The sequence below is a fragment of the Nannospalax galili genome, unplaced genomic scaffold (assembly GCF_000622305.1).
Source record: "Nannospalax galili isolate Female #2095 unplaced genomic scaffold, S.galili_v1.0 scaffold530, whole genome shotgun sequence".
Taxonomy (NCBI): Eukaryota; Metazoa; Chordata; class Mammalia; order Rodentia; family Spalacidae; genus Nannospalax; species Nannospalax galili.
The window spans coordinates 383,800-389,886 of record NW_008328331.1 but is presented as its reverse complement, the minus strand read 5'-3'; the positions used below and the strand labels follow the sequence as shown (position 1 = coordinate 389,886).

General features: G+C 45.2%; 1 long non-coding RNA gene across 1 annotated transcript in view; it reads right to left on the bottom strand.

The window, feature by feature from the left end:
* Window positions 1-5,613, bottom strand: part of LOC115067898 — a 13,204-nt gene extending 7,591 nt beyond the window's left edge. Inside the window, exon 1 of the long non-coding RNA XR_003847253.1 lies at window positions 5,468-5,613. This is a non-coding gene — a long non-coding RNA (uncharacterized LOC115067898). The remainder of the gene's footprint in view (window positions 1-5,467) is intronic.
* Window positions 5,614-6,087: the final 474 nt, after the last annotated feature.

The following is a 6,087-nucleotide window of genomic DNA, read 5'->3' as shown; positions in this document are numbered from 1 at the left end:
TCTTCTTCTTCTTCTTCTTCTTCTTCTTCTTCTTCTTCTTCTTCTTCTGAGTTTTAAAGAGAAGTTTATTATGGATTCCTAGATAGGAGAGAGAGAGAGAGAGAGAGAGAGAGAGAGAGAGAGAAGGAGGAGAAGGAGGAGGAAGAGAGGAGGAGAGAGGAGAAAGAGAACAGAGAGGAGAGAGAGAAAGGGAGAGAGGAGAGAGAAAGATAAGAGAGAGAAAGAGAGGGGAGACAGGAGAGGGAGGGAGAGATGGGAGGGACAGAGGAAAAGAGAGGTGGGAGAGAGAAAAAAAGTCCAGAAAAGAAGGTACCCTTTTTTTTTTTTCTTTTGGTCTTTTTGAGACAGGGTCTCTCTGTAGCCCCAGCTGGCCTGGAACTCACTATATAGACCAGGCTGGCCTTGAACTCACAGAGATCCACCTGCCTCTGCCTCCCAAGTGCTGGGATTTAAGATGTGTGTCACCATGACCAGCTGGGTCTTCTTTTTTAAAAAATGTGGAATGCCAGCACTCCAGGGGCCAAGGCAGGAGGATTGTGAATTTGAAGCCAACCTACACTACCTAGTAAGACTCAACCTCAAAAAAGAAAACAGCAAAACAAAACAAAACCCAACAAACAAAACAAAAAATTATAGGCATTCTTGAGAAATACTGGGGCAAATATGGGTGGCATCCTCAGTTACTCATTTGAACTTGAATTTTTTTTTTTTTGGATTTATTTATTTGGGGAGGTGTGCCATAGTGCACGTGTAGATGTTAGAGGACAACTTAGGGGAGTTTGTTCTCTTTTTTCCACCATGTGAGTTCCAAAGATCAAACTCAGACTTGACTTGGGGGCACCTCATGGGTCTCCTCATTTTAACTTTTTTAAAGTGTCCAAAGACACTTCATGTAACCATGAAGACCTGAGTTTAGACCCCCAGCACCACTGCAAAAAGCCAGGTGGCACTGCCCGCAACCCCGGCCCTGTGGGAGCAAAGGCAGGAGGAGCCCCAGGCTCACTGGCTACCAGTCTAGCCAATCTCAAAAAAATAATGGGAAGAGCAATAGAGGAAGACATTAGATGTTAGCATCTGGCCTTCACTCACAGGCTCACATGAAAGCATAAGTACCCAAAGCGCGCACACACACATACACACACACACACACACACACACACACACATGTACACCATACACAAAAACACACAAACATACCCTACATAAACACAACACACACAAACATACACGCCCCCACATCACATACAAACACACACACATATGCCACACACACCATACACAAACACATACATGACATGAACAGGAATATACATGTAAAAACCAAAAAAAAAAAAAAAAAAGCTTTTTCACTGTGTGGATAGAATATGTCTACTTTTGTTTCTTAAAACTCTATATAGCCGGGCATGATGGCGTACACATTTAATCCCAGCACTCGGGAGGCAGAGGCAGGCAGATCTCTGTGAATTCAAGGCCAGCCTGGTCTGCATAATGAGTTCCAGGACAGCTGGGGCTACAGGGAGACCCTGCCTCAAAAAGACAAAAAACAAAACAACAACAACAAAAAAACAAAAAAACCCTCTATATATTGGGGGGCTAGAGAGATGGCTCCGCTGGCTGCCATTCAGGTTTGGTCCAGCACCCATATGGTGTATAACAACCATCTGTAACTCTAGTTTCAGGGGATCCGACACACTCTTCTGGCCTCCACTGGCCTTGCATGACATGGATGCACTTACATACATGCAGGTAAAACACTCATACACATAAAATAAAAATTAAAAATCTATGGACTTTTGGGGGACTCTTTCCTCAGCTCACTAGGCCAGTTCTATTTTGAGACAGGGTCTTCCTGTAACCCCAGCTGGCCTGAAACACAGAGATCCACCTGCCTCTGCCTCTGAGTGCTGGGATTAAAGGCATGTGCCATCACACCTGGCTTTTTTTTTTTTTTTTTTTTTTTGAGACAGGGTCTCACTATGTAGCTCTGGCTAACCTGGAACTTGTTATGTAGCCTGGAACTCACAGAGATCCCCTTGCTTCTGATTCTGTAGTGCTGGAATTAAAGGCATATACCACTACACCCAGCTTCCCACTTCCATTTTTTTTTTTTTTTTTTGGTCTTTTTGAGACAGGGTCTCCCTGTAGCCCCAGCTGTCCTGGAACTCACTACGTAGACCAGACTGGCCTTGAACTCACAGAGATCCACCTGCCTCTGCCTCCCAAGTGCTGGGATTAAAGGCGTGTGCTACCATGCTTGGCTTTTTTAACTTTTTAAAAAACATTTTATTACTTTTATTTTATGAGTATGCATGTATTGCCTGCATGTAGGTAAGTGCACTCGTGTCATCATGCAATGCCCAAGGAGGACAGAAGAGGCTGTCGGATCCCCTGGAACTGGAGTTACAGACAGTTGTTAGCTGCCATTTGGTGCTGGGATTCGAACCTGGGTCTTCTGCGAGAACAGTCAGTGTTCTTAACTGCTGAGCCATCTCTCCAGCCCACCACTTCTGTTCTTAACAATGCTTTCTCCTTTCTTAACAAGCTGCTTCTCTTTCTATTCCATGCCTAACTTAAAAGAAATGACTATGGACCAGTGAACTGGCTCAGTGAGTAAAGGCACTTGCTGCCAACTCTGATGACCTGAGTTCAATCTCTAGGACCCACATGGTGGAATGAGAGAAGCAACTTCTGCAAGTTATCTGCTGACCTGCACTCCTGACCCTCCTGGCAGCTGCTGGGATTTTCACCTAACTCATACTGTATTTTTCTCTTAAACACTAATAAAACTGCCTTTGAGCTTTAAAAAAACAAAAACAAAAACCCAGAAAACTGTATATGGGAGATAGGGGAGATGGCTCAGTTGGTTAAGTGCTTGCCAGGCAAGCATGAGCACATGAGTTTGGATCCCCAGCATCCACATAAAGAGCCAGGCATGTTGATATGTGCCTGTAACTTAGTGATACGCTTTCTCAAGATAAAAAGTAAGAAAGAAGGCTGGGGACAAAACTCAGTGGTGGAACACTTACCTGGTAAGCATATGGCTCTATGCTCAATTCCTAGTACCACAAAATAATCAATTTTAAAAGTCTCTATGTATAAACACAGCTCTGTTTCTGCAGTTCCAGGGTGCATGTCCTAGCAGGATGCACCAGCATTGGCATCCTGATTCTGTAATACTGTTATGGTCATATAAATTTAGAAAGTCTCTGGAACAACAATTTGACCAGTGACTATGGGTGTGATAGGATTGTGCCTGGAGGGTACTTTTACTGCCAAACACTGCTGTGGGTTTAAATATCTACTATGAGCACATATCATTTTTTTCTTTTCTTTTTTTTGTCTTTTTGAGACAGGGTTTTCCTGTAGCTGCAGCTGGCCTGGATTCGCCATGGAGACCAGGCTGGCCTCAAACTCACAGAGATCTGCCTGCCTCTGCCTCTGCCTCCTGAGTGCTGGGACTAAAGGCATGCGCCACCACGCCCAGCTGCACATATCATTTTTCAACAAAAACAAAACATTAATAATAGAAATGTCCAACTCAGCCTTGGCTAGCAGCCCCAGATTTCCACCCTGGTTTCTGTGAAGTCCAGTTTTGCTCTTGTTGCCCATGCTGGCCCTAAACACCTGACTCAAGCCATCCTCCTGCTTCAGCCTCCTGAGTAGCAAGGATCACAGGTGAGTGCCACAGTTCACAGTCTTATGATCGATACTTTTTAATCTTTACATCTTTTCTTGAGTCCAAGCTATCACCCCAGAAGCCAGGTGGAGCAGAGCTGGAGCCGTGAAGTCACTCTTCCAACTGCCTTGGTGAATTGGTGCTGGCCAGGTCTGGGGGAATGCCTTTGACTGTTTCCACCTTGGGGAGTTCTGTCCTGGACTCTGGTTAACAGGAAGCTGGGAAGTTGAGAGGAGGAGCTTGGATTCTACCTCTCATTTCAGGACTGATCTATCAACAAGGAGGAACTGGCCTTGCCATGGGGACCAAGTAACAGGCCCCAGTTGCCTCTGAAGGTTCCCCAGAATAAATCTCCAAATATATTATTTGAGAAAAGGCACAGAAACATATTCCCTGTATTCACCAGGAGCCATCAGCCTGTTGGGAATCTTACAACCTCTTTGTCTATGGGGCTAGGAAATGGGGAGTGTACAAGGGAATGAGTAAAAGGCTCACTTTAGTCAGTGAGTTTTAAGGAAACTCAGAGGACTTGAAGACAATATGGTGGCTTGGGACAAAGTCTGCTTGGCCCGTACGATAGATAGCAGTTTGTAAGTGATGCTGTATGGGACCAAAACAGAATGGTGGTATGTGATAAAACTTGGTATGTTGACAGACTTGAGATTTTCTTCCTGCTATCTGAGCTGAGTCTTCCTTGCTTGGCAGGGTCTGAGTCAGAAGACAGGATGCTGAACCCCTCTCTCCACAGATTTGCTCAGGTTTAAGGATCTTTGCAAAAATCCTGTCCCTGGACTGGAAGGGGAAGACAAGGTAGAGTCAAAAGGACCTTGATTCAGATGTGGCTGCTGTAGTCCCACAGCCTTTGCTCTCTTCCATAAAGTTCTGTCTAAATGGATGTGATAAGACCCAAGGTGTCCCTGACTGAGCATTGTTCAGCTCTGACTCTGTGGTGCTTTGACAGTCCTGGGAAACACGACTAACAGGGGCTATCTCACAAGATGCTCATAGAATGACTGCACAAGAAGTCCAGAAGGAGGTGTTTTGAGGTTTGTTGTACTGTTCAGAGACAAAAGGATGAGTCCTTCATCTTTCCTAATATTTGGTACCTCATGGTTGCCAGGTGGCTACTACAGCTCCCGAGGCCATGTTTTCACATAGCAGTGTCCAGAAAGGAAAGGAAGAGGTTCCAAATCTTATAGCACAATTCTCCTTATGTCCTACTGGCCAGAATTATTTAAACCAATCTCTAGCAAAGTGGAAAGGGATATCACTTGGTTTAGGCCAATTGTGACTCATCCTTTGGGATGAGTAAATCCCAGAAACAACATTGGAGTTCTATAGCAGCCAAGAAGGGCAGATGAGTGTTGAATATCAGTCAGTGCTGTCACAAGCTCCCACTGTTGAAAGTAAGAACACTGGGCAGTTTGCCTGAAGCGAGGTTCTACATTTCTCCTGGGAGCAGTAAAGGCCATAAACTAGGAGTAGTAACATAATGTGTGCTGAGAAAAGATGAATGGATCCTATAGCACCTTTTCACTATTCCTGCAGCCTCCTTGGCTGATGTGTTTTGCAAACCACATTGACAAAAAATGACATTTTCCACCTGAGGTCTTTAAATTACCTACGGGAGCAAATGCATCACTTCAAATAGAACAGAAGTCTCGAGATATGGCACATGGTGACCACAGGCTTAGAGATTAAGCATTTGCTGTAAATTAATCCAGCTTCCCTGATAAGAGACTGTCTGGGCAGGAGACTAACGTGGCAAGAGAGAGATAGCAGTCAGCCTACCTGGGTCCTGGCAGTGACCCCCAGGGGTGCTGTGAGGGGCCACCTCATTTCTTTTCCTCCATTTGGTGGTTTCCTTCAGCACCTGAAGGTAGAGTTCTACAGACCTGAGGGCACGAGAGGGAGAGCGGCAGGAGCTGGGTGCTCAGATTCAGTTTCTAGTGCTCTCACCTGCAAATGCCCCTGTGGCCTAGGACTTTAGTCACTGCCCTCTACTGAGAGCCTGCACTTGAGGTCACCCCTATTTCAAAAGGCTGAGTGCTGGTGCCAGCCGGCCAAGATGGACAGTACCTGAAAGGGGGAGTGAGGATTGAAAGAAAAAACAAGAGACAGAAAAGATACTTGGGAGGGCTGACAGTAGTGACTGCAGCCCCAATTTATTTCAGCTCTGCCTTTTTATACAGAAGACTCAATTTGTATCAACAGCTGTTTTTCCCACCTGTATCTGAGGGTCAAGGAGTGGTCAAATACTTCAAAGGCTTCTTTGATCTTTTTGTTTACCACTATTGCCTCGCCTCCAGGTCAGGTATTGTGAGGCTCTCCATATAAACACATTCCTCCTGAATAGGCAGATTAGGTACTGGTGTGCATAACACACACTCAGTAAACAAGCCTGCCACAGC